Source organism: Odontesthes bonariensis, chromosome 8, assembly GCF_027942865.1.
Source record: "Odontesthes bonariensis isolate fOdoBon6 chromosome 8, fOdoBon6.hap1, whole genome shotgun sequence".
NCBI classification, from domain to species: domain Eukaryota; kingdom Metazoa; phylum Chordata; class Actinopteri; order Atheriniformes; family Atherinopsidae; genus Odontesthes; species Odontesthes bonariensis.
Window position 1 is genome coordinate 25,158,486 of NC_134513.1, and position 21,843 is coordinate 25,180,328.

The window sequence follows — 21,843 nt, forward strand, 5'->3', positions numbered from 1 at the left end:
GTTGCAAGACTGTGGTAAACTCATTCCTAACTGGCAAATTAATTGGCATAGTGCAATGTACTGAAGTTGTGAACATTTTAGCCTTAGATGAAAGCAATTGTGCGCATCTGGAGAATGAATCCAAGCAAGCACAAGTTTCACGCTTTAGACTTCTCTCTTATTTCAGGGAGAAATAGAAAGAATCCTGAGTAAGAGTGAGTGTGTAATAGCCCTGCAAGAAAAACAGTTGATAGATGACTAAATAATGGTCTGTCAGGGCATTGGTGGTATAGTGGAGAGAATAGCTGCTTGCCAAGCAGTTGACCCTGGTTCGATTCCCGGCCAATGCATTCTCTGCTCCTTGTATAATCAGCTTTCAAATGTACCTTGCTATCTCTACCTCTGTTCAGACAATGGGTGGCTTGTAGGGAAAACACATTCTCAAGCTAATGCACTCTAGCAACTCTTCAACCAAGGAAGCATGTTTTGCTATGACTCTTCAGTTAAAGTGATGGTCTGTTTTCTCATGTGCATTCTAAGTTCCTCCTCTACAAAGCAAGTGGGGAAGATTAGATTCCCCAGTGCCGTACGACACAAAAAACGGGCCTCCCTCAAACTCAATCCAAGACGGACGGACGGATGGACGGCCAGCACCTGCCAGATCACCAAATGCTCCAAGTCCGCGGACAAAAACATTTTGTCCGACAATAGACCATGAAATTTCTCTTTTTCCGTATCATTCGTGGATGCCCATGTCATTTAATGACAAATAGCATTTGTCTTTGCTGCTCAAAATGTTATTAAGCACCGTGTTACACATCAAAGTATCAGAAAAACTTGATTATTCTTTTAGTTTTTAAAAGCCACAATGGTCCTAGAGCTGCTGGAAAGAGTTAAGCGAGCCCTTCTCTAAAGAGAAGTAGTAAATCTGCTGGCTGTAAAGTGTTATTTCAAATCAAGTGGTGCGCATAGGATGACTCGTTACAAACCAACGTCCTATTGAATTTGTGACAGGGCTAGATTAAATTGACATTCTAGTCATGTCATTGGAAAAAAACAGCAGAAATGTCTTTGGTTTACGCTACTCACACTGCCAAAACCTGATTCCCTCATTCCCTGACGGGGAATGGAACCTGGGCCGCGGCGGTGAAAGCGCCAAATCCTAGCCACTAGACCATCAGGGACCCGAAAGCAGTGCACACGGTACAGGTTGCAAGACTGTGGTAAACTCATTCCTAACTGGCAAATTAATTGGCATAGTGCAATGTACTGAAGTTGTGAACATTTTAGCCTTAGATGAAAGCAATTGTGCGCATCTGGAGAATGAATCCAAGCAAGCACAAGTTTCACGCTTTAGACTTCTCTCTTATTTCAGGGAGAAATAGAAAGAATCCTGAGTAAGAGTGAGTGTGTAATAGCCCTGCAAGAAAAACAGTTGATAGATGACTAAATAATGGTCTGTCAGGGCATTGGTGGTATAGTGGAGAGAATAGCTGCTTGCCAAGCAGTTGACCCTGGTTCGATTCCCGGCCAATGCATTCTCTGCTCCTTGTATAATCAGCTTTCAAATGTACCTTGCTATCTCTACCTCTGTTCAGACAATGGGTGGCTTGTAGGGAAAACACAGTCTCAAGCTAATGCACTCTAGCAACTCTTCAACCAAGGAAGCATGTTTTGCTATGACTCTTCAGTTAAAGTGATGGTCTGTTTTCTCATGTGCATTCTAAGTTCCTCCTCTACAAAGCAAGTGGGGAAGATTAGATTCCCCAGTGCCGTACGACACAAAAAACGGGCCTCCCTCAAACTCAATCCAAGACGGACGGACGGATGGACGGCCAGCACCTGCCAGATCACCAAATGCTCCAAGTCCGCGGACAAAAACATTTTGTCCGACAATAGACCATGAAATTTCTCTTTTTCCGTATCATTCGTGGATGCCCATGTCATTTAATGACAAATAGCATTTGTCTTTGCTGCTCAAAATGTTATTAAGCACCGTGTTACACATCAAAGTATCAGAAAAACTTGATTATTCTTTTAGTTTTTAAAAGCCACAATGGTCCTAGAGCTGCTGGAAAGAGTTAAGCGAGCCCTTCTCTAAAGAGAAGTAGTAAATCTGCTGGCTGTAAAGTGTTATTTCAAATCAAGTGGTGCGCATAGGATGACTCGTTACAAACCAACGTCCTATTGAATTTGTGACAGGGCTAGATTAAATTGACATTCTAGTCATGTCATTGGAAAAAAACAGCAGAAATGTCTTTGGTTTACGCTACTCACACTGCCAAAACCTGATTCCCTCATTCCCTGACGGGGAATGGAACCCGGGCCGCGGCGGTGAAAGCGCCAAATCCTAGCCACTAGACCATCAGGGACCCGAAAGCAGTGCACACGGTACAGGTTGCAAGACTGTGGTAAACTCATTCCTAACTGGCAAATTAATTGGCATAGTGCAATGTACTGAAGTTGTGAACATTTTAGCCTTAGATGAAAGCAATTGTGCGCATCTGGAGAATGAATCCAAGCAAGCACAAGTTTCACGCTTTAGACTTCTCTCTTATTTCAGGGAGAAATAGAAAGCATCCTGAGTAAGAGTGAGTGTGTCATAGCCCTGCAAGAAAAACAGTTGATAGATGACTAAATAATGGTCTGTCAGGGCATTGGTGGTATAGTGGAGAGAATAGTATGGGATCAAAAAAGGGTCATAAAGATTTTGTACTTGTACAATGATGTTCACATGTGTAATAAAGTTTTGAAGTTGTAAAAACATTTTGTGCACGTGTAACAAAGTTTTGAAGTTATAAAAATAGTTTGTGCATGTGTAACAAAGTTTTGAAGTTGTAAAAATAGTTTGTGTATGTGTAACAAAGTTTTGAAGTTGTAAAAACATTTTGTGCACGTGTACAACTAAATCCGACAGACACACAAATTTCCCACCTTCAAGTACGACCCTGAAGTTACAAGTTTACAAAACTCAAGTTACGAGTACGAATTTTGACCCTGTTTTGACGCCTGAGTGAATAGCCAATCAGCACGTTGCTTACTGACTTGCCAATCAACCCTGTGCCCACCCACGCGCCAACCAACCATCCAATCAAGGAGCAGCAATTTCTGCCGGCCGGGATCTGAGCGCCAACGACACTCAGTGGGCACACGTTGGTACTGATGGAGGAAAAACAGGATGGAGTCAAACGCTTCTGCTCAGGTAAGTTAATTAAAGATATCGGCAATTTCACGATGTAGCAAAAGTTTCTCAACGTCGTCATATAAGCGGTCATATAGGCCTAACGATGTGAAATGACAGGTGCCGTGCCAAAAGTTGATTGCTGCCAGAAATTGATTTCCTGTACGCGGGAGCGCGCACAGTCTGTTCAATTTGAAAAGCGTAGCTCAGTGTTTCACTCACCACACCTGATTCAAATGATCAGCTCGCCATCAAGCTCAGCAGTGGCCTGATAAGGAGCCATTCATTTGAATCAGGTGTGTTGGAGCAGGGGATATAAAACATGCAGGGCAGTGGGTCCCGAGGACCGGAATGAAGAAACGCTGGTATGTGGCTCATATATGTGAGACGATAATGACGATCGTGTGTTGACTATAATCATCAAATTATGTTTTTTTTTTTATCTGTGTTTATGTGTTTATCGTTGTTGGATAGATGGTGATTTATATCTGGCTTACATTAAGGCTTATAAAGACATTTGGATACTGGATGTTTCTTTATGGTCTCAAAATGACTTTTTATCACTCTGCAGAGTTATATTTACAAGATTTCACCGTTATATCCCTACCTGACAGGCAGCGTACCTTTTGTGATGGATACTCCCACAGGAGTCTATTTGGTGTTGCTAATGTTTAGATTTTATGATAGATAGGCTACATCTGTATATTTTTGGAGTTCATAAATTGCACAGAATGTATTATACACTTGCTTATGGGGGAGGTATAAATGATAACCTCTTCAATTCCTCTATGGCAGGACGTGATGGTGGGCAGGCATATTCTGGACCGACTGCAGTCCAGGTTGGAGCAGGCATTGCAGCGACTGCCCTTGGACCTGGACTATCTCGAGTTCATATGCATGAGTGAATTGACTCTGATTATGTCACTCTCTGCTCACGTAGACTTCACACAGGAGCTAAGTTAAATGGTGTTTGTGCGAATTGGCTTGGTTATTCTGCAGGGTTCCTAGGTTTTGATAAAACCTGCAATAGTCATGGAAAGCCCCCAAGTTGGTCTAATATTTACAGCCAATTCAGACATTTATGTATCTTGTTCACACGTTCCAATCAGTCCACAGACAGAAGTTAGATGCCAAAGATAAAAAACTATTGTATTCTTGGATTTAATGTTACACCACTTTGATAAATAAGGTCCACTGACTGCAGTGACAAATGAAAATGTTCTTCCTTCTTTCTTTTAGGTATTTGAAGGTCTTCTCCAGCTGCACACCCTCATCAGCACTGAATTAGATGGGAGAAGAAAAGCAGTTATAGTGGACAGGACTGCTGGAGAAAGGGGGTGTCCAAAGTTGGTTATTTCCAAAGACCACCTCCAGCATTTGATTGAAATCGACCTCTCTGTGCCCTGTATTTCCAAACTGCTGGGTGTATCAGTGAGCACAATCAAACGCAGAATGCGACAGTGGGGCCTCTCAAAAAGGGAAGGCTACAGTAAAATGACAGATGATGAACTTGACAGCTTGGTCTCTGCCGTCAAGCAAGACTCCCCAAATTTGGGTTGGTGCTTTTTACAGAAATATTTTCTTTGAATCATCATGATCATGCACTTGTCCATAGCATTACAAAAAAATGTGTGCCATAATAGTAACTTTTGAAATGACAGGGTTTTCCACAAGCGCCAGCTGGCGGCCATATAGGCTACACAATTAAGTCTAGCCGGCTACTTTAATGACTTATTTTTATTGCCTATAGGCTATAAATATTATTTTTCGATTTTAATAAAATTAAATGTTTTTCTAACAGACTGACAATAATGCCAAACTGAGCCGCAATCGGTGAAATGAAGACGTGCATAGCATCCAGGATGTGACGGTTGTGCGTAACCAACAACTCCTCCCATGTTAGATGAATATTACTGGGATTTCTTGTCCCGTCCGAATTGGTCATTTCTTCTCCTTGGCGTCGTCAGGTTAACCAACATTACCATACGTCCCCCCATTGAACTAGTCCCGTCCGAATAGGGCTTTAGTGGAAAGTCCTGGACATTACACTGCATGAAAAGAGGGATTTGTGGATGTATGTGGCCCCTTACATGTCCGCATACGTTGAGCCCCTGCATTTGCGGTGGTAAAAGTGAAAACTTGGCCCAAATTGTCGCAAATTGACCTGGCAACTGCTCCCCCATGCCCCCCTCCCCTCCCCTACTTAGGAGAGCCTTTAATATGTAAATGCCAGTGATCAGGTCAGGAGCTGCCACAGTCATTTTCAAGTGGGGTGGGGTGAGGTGAGGTGGGGGGTGGGCAGGCCTGTTTCTACACGTTCACCATCACCTCCAACTCCAGCCAAGTTTGTTGCTGTGTTGTCTTGAAAAAGAAGAGGTGCACGCTGTCTGCTGGTGACAGGTGATGCATATCTGTTTTTTTTTCTCCCAAACACCTCTTTTGTAACCGCTTTTTGTGGGCAAAATTCAAGGATTCAAAGGTTTATTGTCATGTGTGCAGTTAGAAACGTGTTTCCCTGGACAATGAAATTCTTTTCTTTGTTGCCCGCACTGGATGTCCAAATGTATAATAATAAAGATAAGATAAAGATAAAATAAGCATGCAACAGCAATATTCTAAAAGGTTTCTTAAATAAAATAGAAATAAAAATATAGAAATCTGGCCTGTATACATAATGTGCAGCAGTGCGCTCAGTGTTTTATTGTGTATGGCTTAATTCGGTGTCACAATGGTCACAATATCGCTGAGGTCTTTTCTTTGTCCTTGCAGAGTCCATTTTTGTGTCAAAACAGTGCAAATTGCCAGCTGTGGTCAGACAACATTAAATAGCAAAAGGACGGGAGGTTGTCTCGCGAGTATTCCGTGTAATGACGTATACGCATATGATTGGTGGAGCTTAACGGCTCGCATAAGCTCTCGTTCAATCACGTATGAGAAACATTGTGTCGTGCAGTGTAAACAAAAAGTTTAAGGAGCAGATCTGGCGGCAGAAAGGCAGACAGAGTCCCGTACTGGGAAAACTGCCCTGGTTTGCGGAATACAATGGCTGGAAGACGACTTGCTTTCAACTCCCCAGCAACTCTCTGCGGGTCTACAGGTTTGTGTGTTTTTTTCTACTTGCACATGACCATTTTATTGTTTAATTTTAGTCTTGTTGACACTGTACAGCACTTGGGACAGTTCTCACTGATTTTAAATGTGTTGTATATTAAACTTACTTTCTCACTTGCTTACAGGCAGATAAAATGAAAGTCCTGTTGAATGCTATGACCGGGATGTCTCGTATGGTGGCCAGCACTGTGGATACGGTCGTGGAGAGGGTGCTGGAGGGAATCGACCAGAGATTCGCTAGGTTGGAGGCAAGATGGCCGTCGAGAACGGACTGAAGTTACATTCCAGAGAAGTTGAAGAGCGCACCCCCAAGAGAAGGCGGATACAGAATCCGAAAATCGCGGTAAGAGTAGGTTATTGACTGTGGCTTTAGGCTAAACTCAACTTAACTGTGTCCATCACGTGAAAACCAGTGTGAGTTGCTTTATTTAAAAAAATGAATTTCGTGTTTTCAATTTATAGGAAGCAGTTCGCCGCCTGCATAACTCACTGTGGCATTATAATTCAGGTCAAGGGTAAGAATAAGTGAATGTTCTCCCAATATCTAGTTGAGTTGGACCCGATGTTACGTTACGTCAATGCAGTTTTTTTTTTATTAACCATAGGCCTGTTGTTTTTACAGGCTACGGTCACCTCACAATATGGATGTAACGAGTCGCTTGAAGGAGGCGGTGTCAAACAGTCCGAACTTCAGAGAGGCAGACGGGGACACTATCCAGGGTGAGCGGCGCTGACTTTTACTACGGCTCTGGCACTGATACTTTTAAGCACTGGTCATTTTATTCATTCCTCTTGTTTTGTTTTTTTAGCTGCGTGACGGACCTGTGTGCTGTGCTACAGGCGCGTCTTGAAGCCAACCCAAAATACTCACAGTCTCACTTTTGTTACTTTATAGACAAGTTGTCAATATGCTGTGCAAGGATAGACTATGTTTTGATTATTTATTGGTAACAGCTCCCAGAAGCCAGCTTCTGATCCAGGATGAGGACTTCTGACAACTCCCGCAGACCCTGCAGGGACCGGAGGAATGCGAAGAATGCGGATTCCAAACGGCGGCGTTTAGGCTTATTGTGTATATTGTAGGCTACAGCAGTGTGTGTATATAGTTTTCAATTCTTTATTATCAACATGGTTCTTATTACAATGTAAGCTATGTACATTGTGTGGTGTGGCAATAAAAGCGCTTTAAAAAAAAAAAGTTTCCTTTTTCATTCTCAATAGAATCACGTCATTCATGCCTGCATTAGCCTAGTCATAGTGCAGCTTATAAGAATGACGTGAATATATGAAGTACACAAACATCCCAGGAATATTAGTAATCATAATCACAATTATTAATAATTATTGCTGAATGATATGCCCATATAAAGTATGCATATATTAACCTTATTGGCCAATGGGCGGACAGCTTTGCAGGAGCTTTTTCATGTAATCACGTGCCTTTTTCGTCCAATACCAGCGAGGCCAGTGAGAGGTCCAGGCACTCTCACAGCGGGGTGCTAATCGCTGGGCCATTAGCACCCCGCTGTGAGAGCCCGCCGCGAGTCGGGTTCGTTTCCGACGATTTTCTCGCTCAACAAACTTAAAGTTTGTCTGCCTGCAAGCGCCCAGATGCGTCCGAAAATTAGGCAAATTCGCGGAAGTTCACTGCCGTCCACAGTGACACAAATCCCTCTTTTCGTGCAGTGTTATCATAATGGTTTAGGTCCAGAATACATGAATGACATGCTAACTGAGTATAAACCCAGCAGAGCTCTGAGATCTGCTGACTCAGGTCAGATAGTGGAGCCCAGAGTTCAAACTAGACACGGTGAAGCAGCTTTTAGCTGTTATGCTGCACACAACTGGAACAAACTACCAGCAGAACTGAAATCAGCCCCAACTGTAAGCACTTTTAAATCCAGGTTAAAAACATTTCTCTTTCGGTGTGCTTATGGTTGAGTTTATATCTTTCTTTTTCCCCTCTTCTTTGATTGCTTTTAACTGTGTTTTTAAATTTTTTTCGCTTTCATTTTATTTATTTTATCATTTTATTCGGACCGAATAAAATGATTTGCCGAGCTTCCTGCCTGTCATCCGTCCCCACGTCCCTCCCCGTTTCACTCGCTCTGCTCATGGTGCGTTCAAGTTGTACTCGGGAGTCGGGTACACGCAAACTACAAAGCAGGCCGTGCTAACATTAGCCTGGTAGATCACAAGTTGTTTATATTCGGACAAGGCGAGCGCGAGAATAGCTTTGGTGGACGCGGTAACTGGAACGCTGATAACTCGGCTGTGACGTCATTCCCAGCTTCCCAACATTTCATTCATATATTGTTTTTATATTATTGTTGTTTAATAATGTATTTCTGTGGTGTTTATGTTTCCCAAATCCTCACAAAGATCATGTACCTACATGCTGCCAATAACAATAAGGCATCAACAGCCCAAGATTTCTTCCTTCAGGCTGTAGAGACACATGGTTTTCCATCCAGGTAACATGCTATGTCTTGTTTTGAGGTTGCTCTTTATGTTTACATTAGATTTTTTGAAAATTTTAAAAGAAATGTAAAGTTGCCTTTACAAAATTGTTGACCCACTGACATAATCACAATATTATATGTATGTTTTTACAGTGATCTGCTATTCAAGGATGTTTCAGTCTTATAATATAAGCATCTTTATGTATTAATAAAATCCTTTACAACTAGTGTCCCCTCCAGGATTCTCTCGCTCTCGCTCTCTTCCCCCCCCCCTCTAGTCAGGCCATCCTCCATGATAGGGTAGAGAGGACAGCTGATTTTCCTTTGTCTGCCTTTTGTGTTGAAGGAGTGACACAGTTTTGTCAACCACTAAATTAAGTCTTTATTTCGTCATTGTTTGAAGTTAACCACGGAGGATATTTCTGTTTATGCAAATGAATTCAAACCTTTTGTTGAACCTGGAAACATCTCTGCAAGTGCTTATTATTTAGTGAGTTGTAGACTTCCTCCTCAGAAGACTACTGTACTCTGATGTTTGTTTTTTTTGGGACTTTTTTTAATGCAAGAGTACCCATACCAAGGAGTAAAATTTTACATTTATTGGCAAATTGTTCTGTATTATTATGGTCTCTCTATGGTTTTACATGTCCAGGGTCAGAGGAGACCAAGGTGTCGAAAACGTGGACAAAATTCCGAGTCTAAAGTCGGAAAATTCGAACTGATACAACTTTCAGGTCCCTCCCCCTCTGTAGACGAGGTTGTGCACGTGAGTTCACACCAGTGTGCGCACACACAAGCTGGGGGCAGACTCACGCTCAGCATGGAAGACGTGGTTGGTGACTGTTCTGCTCAGATAATAGATCAATAATAAACCTAACGTGATTGGTTAAAAACAGCCGGGAGCGCTCGATTTTTGCAAGCACGATTACAGGCTTTAGAGGGAGCTACAGAATTTGGGATTTTTCCTAAACAGCCTATTTAATATTCTATTTCCAGAATCCCATGACAGTTCAAGCTAATATGACTAAAAAAACTCTTGAGGAGGATGGCCTGCTTGACCCAGCCAACTGCGCGCACCTTTTCTGTGCCCAGTACGTCTTTTTGCCCCGCATTCAGCAGGATCTGGAGACCTTCACAGATGGGTGGAATAACCACTCAATCCGAACAGAGGGGAACCTCAGTCCTAACCAGCTGTGGGAAATTGGGACCATTCAGGACCCTGTCAGCCCTCCTGACAATGTTGAGGTAAAGGGAAAACTTATATTTTATTTACCAATGTTGTGGACAACAGCTATAACAATTTTTGTACTGTTTTAGGTGCCCCATCTTCCAGACGTGGCAATGACAGACATGGGTCAAACTGGCGTGCAGGTGCCTGAACTGGCATGTCCCTTGAGTGTGCAAGAACTGGAACGATTGGATGAACTGTTCAATCCAACAGCACATTCCTCGTGTTTTGGGGCAGACATATATACTGCAGTAGTAAACTATGTAGAGAGCATTCATGAACTACGACAGGAACCATAAGGGAAGGTTGAGACACTGTTTTGTAGAGAATCTTATCTGTGTACAGTGCCCATAGCCTGGGACCTGTAACACAAACTATCATTACTTCCCCTTCAATGCACATTCTAGCAAATCACTTTACATCCTAATGCACATCTGGCTTTAACAATCCAAAAAAATCATACGAACAATAAATAATTAATTCAAACTTCACATTACCACTATCACCATAGAGTGTTTCTCCTGATGATGTCACCAAAGTTATAAATGTAGGCAGTATGGAGTGCTTCCTCCTTTTGTTCTTGGGCCACAAATTAAACTCAAAGTAACTTGTCTGAAAGAATACATAACTGTATAATGAACTTAATTAAACCAATAAACTTATTGTAAAATATTTATATATATATATTTATAAATATTTAAGTTTTTTTATCCACAAAAGCTGATGTATCTGTAACCGAAATAATGCAAACGCCAAAAAAACCTGGGATAGTATGTGTCTACATATTACAGAAAGATGGAATAAAATAATGGAATAAAGGGACACTTGTTGTGCCTCTCACCCACATTAGCCGACTGTAGGAACCTTTGGCAGTTCAAATAACCTTTTAATCCGCAGGGCCGTTTTCTCCCGTGTTCGGACATACAGGAACTCGGGGCTATCTCCCTTAGTTCCTATAACCATTTCAGCTCCTTCTCCGAGGTCGGGTCTTTTCATGGTTCTATAGAACGATCTGACGGAGGTGTGTGGTGGTTGGTAGCTACGCCCCATGTCATGCTGTCACGGCTGAAATGTTTCCTCATACAACACGGACAAAATCGGCGCGTGTTTAATAAGTTAAACTTACACTGGTCTCCTTTGTCTGCGGCGCTCTGCTCTCCTTTCTTCCTTCATGAAATGAAAAAGTATCGTTTCCTGACTCCCTCTGTGAGCTCTTCCAGCCTCCATGTTAGACGCCTGATGTGATTGTCCATGATTAATATCACCATCATGCAGACCATAAACACAGTGGCCTCCCCGCTCTCCATATTAGCTTCTTGGTGGTGTTTTTTCTTCTCTCCTTACTTTTACCGGTTTTGTTTTGTTTTGTTGTTGAATGTGTCGCTAAACGGCTAACATAACACGTCACTGACGCAGATGGCTGCGCGCGGTGCATCAGTCCCGACTCATGTGCGAATGCAGACTGAAACAGTTCCGCTGGTGAAGGACAGTTATCAGAACGAAATTCGAGTAGGACAGTTCTGATAACTGCGTTCTTAGAACGGCTCTGTCCGAAAGCGGCTAATGTCACAATAGTATTTTCTGAATTTGAGAGTGATAAAAAGAGAACAAAAATATGTGAGAAAAAATTAGATCTTTCACCTTGGTTTTATTTATTCAAAGTAACACGTTTCATTTAATAGTGCACCATTTGCAGCTATAAACCTTACATCAGAGAACCTGTTAACTTGAGTTTTGTAAACTTGAAGGTGGGAAATTTATGTGTCTGTCGGATTTAGTTTTACACATGCACAAAATGTTTTTACAACTTCAAAACTTTGTTACACATACACAAAGTATTTTTACAACTTCAAAACTTTGTTGCACATGCACAAAATGTTTTTACATAGACACAAAGTATTTTTACAACATCAAAACTTTATTAAACATGTGAACATCATTGTACAAGTACAAAATATTTCTGACCCTTATTTGATCCCATATGCAACACCCATAGATATTTCTTGTGCTCTTCATCTAACGCCATGAAATCTTTACAGAAGAGAGCATAGGAAGAGAAGAGTATAAACTGGTGGAACTCAACAAGATGATCGACTAGCAGAGGATGGTTTCGATCCATCGACCTCTGGGTTATGGGCCCAGCACGCTTCCGCTGCGCCACTCTGCTTTTGCATCTCAGTCTGTAGACGTAAGCCAGGAAATTGTGTTGGATGATACATTTGAGGATTTAAAGCACCTCGGAACAAGCGCTGTGCAACTCAGCTTCCATGTGTCTTGGTTAAGGTTTTGGAAATCTAGGAACCTCCAAGTTACCATCACAACATTAGCAGTCACCGCAGTACTTTCAATGGCGTCTTCAGGCCGTTTTCAGTTCAATCCCTTTACACCACTATGTTAACAGGCCACCTCATTAGTAGATATACAGAAGTTTAAAATGTGCTACTTCAAATGACTTTGGTCTCTATGGCTAGTATCCCCAACATTACATCTCCACTGGGATGATTTTCTTAGGATTCATTGCATCAAGGCTTTAAACAGTGCAGAATTAATGGTTTGCCCTCGGAGTCATAGTGTACAAATGTTAGACCTACTGACTGACCACGCATAGCATCTCGCTGTCCTCAGCCATATCCATGACCTGCATTTACAAAACCCCAAAGAGTAACGGCCAAAAACAAACATGAGCCTTGGAAAAGATAGCTTGCCAGCCAGCTGCCAATTACACAGTGGTAACATCCATTTTTTTTGCATGTGCTGTTTCACTGTTTATTCTGTGACCCTGAAGGGACTCTTTAGTTGTGTGTGACATTAACGTATAAGCTTTATTAAGGACTCTCTGTAGTTCCACATATAAAAATTATTTCTGACCAAGGTCCCCTGTATCTCTGGCAGTAGAAGAAACTGAAGTTCTTCAAAATGTCAGTAACAGGTTAGACTGGGTAAAATGAGCTTTCTTTCTGTCGTCACACATTAAGACTGAAAGGGGCACCTAAAAAGATTTGGGATTCATGTTTGAACCTTATCAGAGGATGAAAGTGGAAGTGGACTTGACATATGGGTTACCTCCCCAAAGGACCAGCACATGTGTATGATTTCCTGTGAGTTCCATCTTCTTCATGGCGATGTTTTTTTTAAACTGTTTTGTACTTTTGATTGTGAAACTGCCACCAAGAAAGCAGCCACATTGGCAGTGGTGGGATTTGAACCCACGCCTCCACAGAGAGTGGAGCCTAAATCCAGCGCCTTAGACCACTCGGCCACACTACAAAAGATATCTTTGAGCCAACTACAAGGGAACATCACCTTTAAAAGTTGGACTGAACTGAAGGATTGTAATCAACAGTTGTCAGTAGACCCTGTAAGATGAAACTTTTCTAACTCAGAATAACAACTGATGAGTACCAGTTGTAGTCTTGCCACTGTGCAACACCCATAGATATTTCTTGTGCTCTTCATCTAACGCCATGAAATCTTTACAGAAGAGAGCATAGGAAGAGAAGAGTATAAACTGGTGGAACTCAACAAGATGATCGACTAGCAGAGGATGGTTTCGATCCATCGACCTCTGGGTTATGGGCCCAGCACGCTTCCGCTGCGCCACTCTGCTTTTGCATCTCAGTCTGTAGACGTAAGACAGGAAATTGTGTTGGATGATACATTTGAGGATTTAAAGCACCTCGGAACAAGCGCTGTGCAACTCAGCTTCCATGTGTCTTGGTTAAGGTTTTGGAAATCTAGGAACCTCCAAGTTACCATCACAACATTAGCAGTCACCGCAGTACTTTCAATGGCGTCTTCAGGCCGTTTTCAGTTCAATCCCTTTACACCACTATGTTAACAGGCCACCTCATTAGTAGATATACAGAAGTTTAAAATGTGCTACTTCAAATGACTTTGGTCTCTATGGCTAGTATCCCCAACATTACATCTCCACTGGGATGATTTTCTTAGGATTCATTGCATCAAGGCTTTAAACAGTGCAGAATTAATGGTTTGCCCTCGGAGTCATAGTGTACAAATGTTAGACCTACTGACTGACCACGCATAGCATCTCGCTGTCCTCAGCCATATCCATGACCTGCATTTACAAAACCCCAAAGAGTAACGGCCAAAAACAAACATGAGCCTTGGAAAAGATAGCTTGCCAGCCAGCTGCCAATGTCACAGTGGTAACATCCATTTTTTTTGCATGTGCTGTTTCACTGTTTATTCTGTGACCCTGAAGGGACTCTTTAGTTGTGTGTGACATTAACGTATAAGCTTTATTAAGGACTCTCTGTAGTTCCACATATAAAAATTATTTCTGACCAAGGTCCCCTTTATCTCTGGCAGTAGAAGAAACTGAAGTTCTTCAAAATGTCAGTAACAGGTTAGACTGGGTAAAATGAGCTTTCTTTCTGTCGTCACACATTAAGACTGAAAGGGGCACCTAAAAAGATTTGGGATTCATGTTTGAACCTTATCAGAGGATGAAAGTGGAAGTGGACTTGACATATGGGTTACCTCCCCAAAGGACCAGCACATGTGTATGATTTCCTGTGAGTTCCATCTTCTTCATGGCGATGTTTTTTTTAAACTGTTTTGTACTTTTGATTGTGAAACTGCCACCAAGAAAGCAGCCACATTGGCAGTGGTGGGATTTGAACCCACGCCTCCACAGAGAGTGGAGCCTAAATCCAGCGCCTTAGACCACTCGGCCACACTACAAAAGATATCTTTGAGCCAACTACAAGGGAACATCACCTTTAAAAGTTGGACTGAACTGAATGATTGTAATCAACAGTTGTCAGTAGACCCTGTAAGATGAAACTTTTCTAACTCAGAATAACAACTGATGAGTACCAGTTGTGGTCTTGCCACTGCGCAACACCCATAGATATTTCTTGTGCTCTTCATCTAACGCCATGAAATCTTTACAGAAGAGAGCATAGGAAGAGAAGAGTATAAACTGGTGGAACTCAACAAGATGATCGACTAGCAGAGGATGGTTTTGATCCATCGACCTCTGGGTTATGGGCCCAGCACGCTTCCGCTGCGCCACTCTGCTTTTGCATCTCAGTCTGTAGACGTAAGACAGGAAATTGTGTTGGATGATACATTTGAGGATTTAAAGGACCTCGGAACAAGCGCTGTGCAACTCAGCTTCCATGTGTCTTGGTTAAGGTTTTGGAAATCTAGGAACCTCCAAGTTACCATCACAACATTAGCAGTCACCGCAGTACTTTCAATGGCGTCTTCAGGCCGTTTTCAGTTCAATCCCTTTACACCACTATGTTAACAGGCCACCTCATTAGTAGATATACAGAAGTTTAAAATCTGCTACTTCAAATGACTTTGGTCTCTATGGCTAGTATCCCCAACATTACATCTCCACTGGGATGATTTTCTTAGGATTCATTGCATCAAGGCTTTAAACAGTGCAGAATTAATGGTTTGCCCTCGGAGTCATAGTGTACAAATGTTAGACCTACTGACTGACCACGCATAGCATCTCGCTGTCCTCAGCCATATCCATGACCTGCATTTACAAAACCCCAAAGAGTAACGGCCAAAAACAAACATGAGCCTTGGAAAAGATAGCTTGCCAGCCAGCTGCCAATGTCACAGTGGTAACATCCATTTTTTTTGCATGTGCTGTTTCACTGTTTATTCTGTGGCCCTGAAGGGACTCTTTAGTTGTGTGTGACATTAACGTATAAGCTTTATTAAGGACTCTCTGTAGTTCCACATATAAAAATTATTTCTGACCAAGGTCCCCTTTATCTCTGGCAGTAGAAGAAACTGAAGTTCTTCAAAATGTCAGTAACAGGTTAGACTGGGTAAAATGAGCTTTCTTTCTGTCGTCACACATTAAGACTGAAAGGGGCACCTAAAAAGATTTGGGATTCATGTTTGAACCTTATCAGAGGATGAAAGTGGAAGTGGACTTGACATATGGGTTACCTCCCCAAAGGACCAGCACATGTGTATGATTTCCTGTGAGTTCCATCTTCTTCATGGCGATGTTTTTTTTAAACTGTTTTGTACTTTTGATTGTGAAACTGCCACCAAGAAAGCAGCCACATTGGCAGTGGTGGGATTTGAACCCACGCCTCCACAGAGAGTGGAGCCTAAATCCAGCGCCTTAGACCACTCGGCCACACTACCAAAGATGTCTTTACAGAAGAGAGCATAGGAAGAGAAGAGTATAAACTGGTGGAACTCAACAAGATGATCGACTAGCAGAGGATGGTTTTGATCCATCGACCTCTGGGTTATGGGCCCAGCACACTTCCGCTGCGCCACTCTGCTTTTGCATTTTAGTCTGTAGGCGTAAAACAGGAAATTGTGTTGGGAGATACATTTGAGGATTTAAAGCACCTCGGAACAAGCGCTGTGCAACTCAGCTTCCATGTTAAGGCTTTTGAAATCTAGGAAACTCCAAGTTACCATCACAACATTAGCAGTCACCGCAGTACTTTCAATGGCGTCTTCACAGGATGAAAGTGGAAGTGGACTTTACATATGGGTTACCTCACCAAAGGACCAGCAGATGTGTATGATTTCCTGTGAGTTCCATCTTCTTCATGGCAATGTTTTTTTAAACTGATTTGTACTTTTGATTGTGAAACTGCCACCAAGAAAGCAGCCATATTGGCAGTGGTGGGATTTGAACCCACGCCTCAAAAGAGACTGGAGCCTAAATCCAGCGCCTTCGACCACTCGGCTCAACAAGCTGTGTTGTGACAACCTTCTACAGTGCTTTGTGCAGGACAGAATCATTAGCAAAAGGCATATTGTTGATTATAAGGTCTTGGTTTGCACTTAACACCATAGTAAACGGGAAAGGGCTTTTGACCGAAGCAACCTGGCCTCATGTTAGGCTATTTGAAGGGGGCTTTTGACATTTAGACCGAAGATGGGTGAGAGTATCAAAAAAATCATCACTTGGTGGCAGGCAGCTGACAAAAAACCAAGCCCTCCCCGTCTGGGAATCGAACCCCCATCTTCCACGTGACAGGCGTAGATACTGTCCATTATACTAACGAGGAATTTCTGTTTGGAGGATACAATCGTCAGATCAAAAGACAACTATCGCCAAGAAGTGAAATAAGAGTTCCGTGTCCCGTTTCAAGGTGCAGGAAAATTGCTATCACAGTCCCATCACTCAGAAGGAGAGTCTTCCATGATGCTGCATGCCTCGTCAATGTTCCCCGTCAACACCAACACAACGCAGACCCACATATTCGCTGGAATGATGCCTTGGCCCGCCGACAGTATCGTCAAATATTCCTTCTAGTAGTCAGGATGGCCGAGCTGTCTAAGGCCCTGCGTTCAGGTCGCAGTGTCCCCTGGAGGCATGGGTTCAAATCCCACTTCTGATATTGCAGAATTCTCCTAGGAACTATTTTCACTGGGAAGACAACCCAAGTTTACTCCTTGCTTAGCAATACCATGTCGTATTGCTATTCTGGCACTGCATCATCTAGTTTAAAGATTATTGCAGCCGCTTTACCTCCGAAGAGTTCTTGCTTCCAAATGCTATGCCTACTATTTGTTTTCCTCAAGAACCCTCTTAAACAACAGCCAAGACACTTGTTGCATGAGAATCTTCTGACCACAGCTCAACAAGCTGTGTTGTCACAACCTTCTACAGTGCTTTGGGCAGGACAGAATCATTAGCAAAAGGCACATTGTTGATTATAAGGTCTTGGTTTGCACTTAACACCATAGTAAACGGGAAAGGGTTTTTGACCGAAGCAACCTGGCCTCATGTTAGGCTATTTGAAGGGGGATATTGACATTTAGGCCGAAGATGGGTGAGGGTATCAAAACAATCATCACTTTCCACGTGACAGGCTGAGATACTGTCCATTACACTAACGATGAATTTCTGTGTAGTGGACACAGTCGTCAGATGAAAAGACAACTATCGCCAAGAAGTGAAATAAGATTTCCGTGTCCCGTTTCAAGGTGCAGGAAAATTGCTATCACAGTCCCATCACTCAGAAGGAGAATCTTCCATGAAGCTGCATGCCTCGTCAATATTCCCCTTCAACACCAACACAACGCAGACCCACATATTCGCTGGAATGATGCCTGGGCCTGCCGACAGTATCATCAAATATACCTTTCAGCGGTCAGGATTGCCAAGCGGTCTAAGGCGCTGCGTTATACCAGCGTTTCTTCATTCCGGTCCTCGGGACCCACTGCCCTGCATGTTTTATGTTCCCTGCTCCAACACACCTGATTCAAATGAATGGCTCCTTATCAGGCCACTGCTGAGTTTGATGGCGAGCTGATCATTTGAATCAGGTGTGGTGAGTGGAGGAGGGAAACATCGAAACACTGAGCTACGCTTTTCAAATTGAACAGACTGTGCGCGCTCCCGCGTACCGGAAATCAATTTCTGGCAGCAATCAACTTTTGGCACGACACCTGTCATTTCACGTTAGGCCTATATGACCGCTTATATGACGACATTGAGAAACTTTTGCTAATTCGTAAAATTGCAGATATCTTTAATTAACTTACCTGAGCAGAAGTGTTTGACTCCATCCTGTTTTTCCTCCATCAGTACCAACGTGTGCCCACTGAGTGTCGTTGGCGCTCAGATCCCGGCCGGCAGAAATTGCTGCTCCTTGATTGGATGGTTGGTTGGCGCGTGGGTGGGCACCGGGTTGATTGGCAAGTCAGTAAGCAACGTGCTGATTGGCTATTCACTCAGGCGTCAAAACAGGGTCAAAATTCGTACTCGTAACTTGAGTTTTGTAAACTTGTAACTTCAGGGTCGTACTTGAAGGTGGAAAATTTGTGTGTCCGTCGGATTTAGTTTTACACATGCACAAAATGTTTTTACAACTTCAAAACTTTGTTACACATTCACAAACTATTTTTACAACTTCAAAACTTTGTTACACATGCACAAAATGTTTTTACAACTTCATAACTTTGTTACACATACACAAAATATTTTTACAACTTCAAAACTTTGTTACATATACACAAACTATTTTTACGACTTCAAAACTTTGTTACACATACACAAAATGTTTTTACAACTTCAAAACTTTGTTACACATGCACAAAATGTTTTTACAACTTCAAAACTTTGTTACGCATACACAAACTATTTTTACAACTTCAAAACTTTGTTACACATACACACACTATTTTTACAACTTCAAAACTTTGTTACACATGCACAAAATGTTTTTACATAGACACAAAATATTTTTACAACTTCAATACTTTATTACACATGTGAACATCATTGTACAAGTACAAAATCTTTCTGACCCTTATTTGATCCCAAATCCAAAAAAGATTCAACTAGCAACATATAGGTGAGACGTCACATACCACAGAGCCTCTCAGCTGGAACTGATCAATTGTGCACTCAGGTGTCACTTGACAACTGACTAGCCTACTCAACTCATCTTCTTTCCAGAAAGCATCCATGACAGCACCCCTGAAAGCACACACCTGAAGGTTCCACTGAGATTTGAACTCGGATCACTGGATTCAGAGTCCAGAGTGCTGACTTTTACACCATGGAACCCCTTCCACAGTCAATTTACGCTCTCAGTCATGCAAATGCTTGACAATGAAAGGGTTTTAGCAACCTGTTATTTTTTTGTCAATTTTTCATTGATACTCTTACAGTTTGTATTCTCAGCATTGGCACGACAGTCAAACAACACATTCTGTACCTTCGCTGGTCAAAGGTTAGAATCCACCTGTCAAGCGGAGGAACAGGGTTCGATTCCTTGACGGCAAGGTTGCCATTTTTGCTCAGCAGCTTGGGGTTCGCCAAAGTCCGTTTCACACTTTAGCCTCAGAGAATCTCTTAAAAACCTTCAAAATTTGACTTTACATGTCAAGAATAGCAGATGAGGCTCCCCTCCTATCCATAATTATGAATATGTTGATGTTGCTATCAGTAACGTGCAGTCATACATCTTCAAACAAGGATGAAATAAATAAAGGAGGAGCAAATAATGTTTCCGCCCAGTTTCGAACTGAGGACCTTTCGCGTGTGAGGCGAACGTGATAACCATTACACTACGGAAACTGGCACCATGCCCATTAACTATCGTTCCGGAAAACCAAACAATGAGGTAAGTTTTCCCAAATTTTGTTGCTAGCGGAAAGAGAATGTGGAGTCGCTACAAACAGAGTCAGAAGTGGGATTGTAACACACTCCTCTGGGAGAGCATGGAAAAATAGAAGCATCGCAAATGAATATGCAAGAAGAATCCAAAAAAGATTCAACTAGCAACATATAGGTGAGACGTCACATACCACAGAGCCTCTCAGCTGGAATTGATCAATCGTGCACTCAGGTGTCACTTGACAACTGACTAGCCTACTCAACTCACCTTCTTTCCAGAAAGCATCCATGACAGCACCCCTGAAAGCACACACCTGAAGGTTCCACTGAGATTTGAACTTGGATCACTGGATTCAGAGTACAGAGTGCTGACCTTTACACCATGGAACCCCTTCCACAGTCAATTTACGCTCTCAGTCATGCAAATGCTTGACAATGAAAGGGTTTTAGCAACCTGTTATTTTTTTGTCGATTTTTCATTGATACTCTTACAGTTTGTATTCTCAGCATTGGCACGACAGTCAAACAACACATTCTGTACCTTCGCTGGTCAAAGGTTAGAATCCACCTGTCAAGCGGAGGAACAGGGTTCGATTCCTTGACGGCAAGGTTGCCATTTTTGCTCAGCAGCTTGGGGTTCGCCAAAGTCCGTTTCACACTTTAGCCTCAGAGAATCTCTTAAAAACCTTCAAAAATTGACTTTACATGTCAAGAATAGCAGATGAGGCTCCCCTCCTATCCATAATTATGAATATGTTGATGTTGCTATCAGTAACGTGCAGTCATACATCTTCAAACAAGGATGAAATAAATAAAGGAGGAGCAAATAATGTTTCCGCCCAGTTTCGAACTGAGGACCTTTCGCGTGTGAGGCGAATGTGATAACCACCACACTACGGAAACTTGCACCATGTATATTAACTATCGTTCCGGAAACCAAACAATGAGGTAAGGTTTCCCAAATTTTGTTGCTAGCGGAAAGAGATTGTGGAGTCGCCACAGAGTCAGAAGTGGGATTGTAACACACTCCTCTGGGAGAGCATGGAAAAATAGAAGCATCGCAAATGAATATGCAAGAAGAATCCAAAAAAGATTCAACTAGCAACATATAGGTGAGACGTCACATACCACAGAGCCTCTCAGCTGGAACTGATCAATCGTGCACTCAGGTGTCACTTGACAACTGACTAGCCTACTCAACTCATCTTCTTTCCAGAAAGCATCCACGACAGCACCCCTGAAAGCACACACCTGAAGGTTCCACTGAGATTTAAACTCAGATCACTGGATTCAGGGTCCAGAGTGCTGACCTTTACACCATGGAACCCCTTCCACAGTCAATTTACGCTCTCAGTCATGCAAATGCTTGACAATGAAAGGGTTTTAGCAACCTGTTATTTTTTTGTCAATTTTTCATTGATACTCTTACAGTTTGTATTCTCAGCATTGGCACGACAGTCAAACAACACATTCTGTACCTTCGCTGGTCAAAGGTTAGAATCCACCTGTCAAGCGGAGGAACAGGGTTCGATTCCTTGACGGCAAGGTTGCCATTTTTGCTCAGCAGCTTGGGGTTCGCCAAAGTCCGTTTCACACTTTAGCCTCAGAGAATCTCTTAAAAACCTTCAAAAATTGACTTTACATGTCAAGAATAGCAGATGAGGCTCCCCTCCTATCCATAATTATGAATATGTTGATGTTGCTATCAGTAACGTGCAGTCATACATCTTCAAACAAGGATGAAATAAATAAAGGAGGAGCAAATAATGTTTCCACCCAGTTTCGAACT

At 42.4% G+C, this 21,843-nt stretch overlaps 8 non-coding genes across 8 annotated transcripts; all 8 read right to left on the minus strand.

The window, feature by feature from the left end:
* Positions 1 to 12,056: 12,056 nt before the first annotated feature.
* On the minus strand, positions 12,057 to 12,128 carry trnam-cau (transfer RNA methionine (anticodon CAU)). The gene has a single exon. It is a non-coding gene; the product is annotated as a tRNA-Met (tRNA).
* A 1,018-nt stretch (positions 12,129 to 13,146) lies between these two features.
* trnal-uag (transfer RNA leucine (anticodon UAG)) lies at positions 13,147 to 13,228 on the minus strand. The gene has a single exon. It is a non-coding gene; the product is annotated as a tRNA-Leu (tRNA).
* Positions 13,229 to 13,496: 268 nt separating this feature from the next.
* On the minus strand, positions 13,497 to 13,568 carry trnam-cau (transfer RNA methionine (anticodon CAU)). Its single transcript has one exon. It is a non-coding gene; the product is annotated as a tRNA-Met (tRNA).
* Positions 13,569 to 14,586: 1,018 nt separating this feature from the next.
* trnal-uag (transfer RNA leucine (anticodon UAG)) lies at positions 14,587 to 14,668 on the minus strand. The gene has a single exon. It is a non-coding gene; the product is annotated as a tRNA-Leu (tRNA).
* Positions 14,669 to 14,936: 268 nt separating this feature from the next.
* trnam-cau (transfer RNA methionine (anticodon CAU)) lies at positions 14,937 to 15,008 on the minus strand. The gene has a single exon. It is a non-coding gene; the product is annotated as a tRNA-Met (tRNA).
* A 1,018-nt stretch (positions 15,009 to 16,026) lies between these two features.
* trnal-uag (transfer RNA leucine (anticodon UAG)) lies at positions 16,027 to 16,108 on the minus strand. The gene has a single exon. It is a non-coding gene; the product is annotated as a tRNA-Leu (tRNA).
* Positions 16,109 to 19,942: 3,834 nt separating this feature from the next.
* On the minus strand, positions 19,943 to 20,015 carry trnav-cac (transfer RNA valine (anticodon CAC)). Its single transcript has one exon. It is a non-coding gene; the product is annotated as a tRNA-Val (tRNA).
* Positions 20,016 to 20,884: 869 nt separating this feature from the next.
* On the minus strand, positions 20,885 to 20,957 carry trnav-cac (transfer RNA valine (anticodon CAC)). The gene has a single exon. It is a non-coding gene; the product is annotated as a tRNA-Val (tRNA).
* Positions 20,958 to 21,843: the final 886 nt, after the last annotated feature.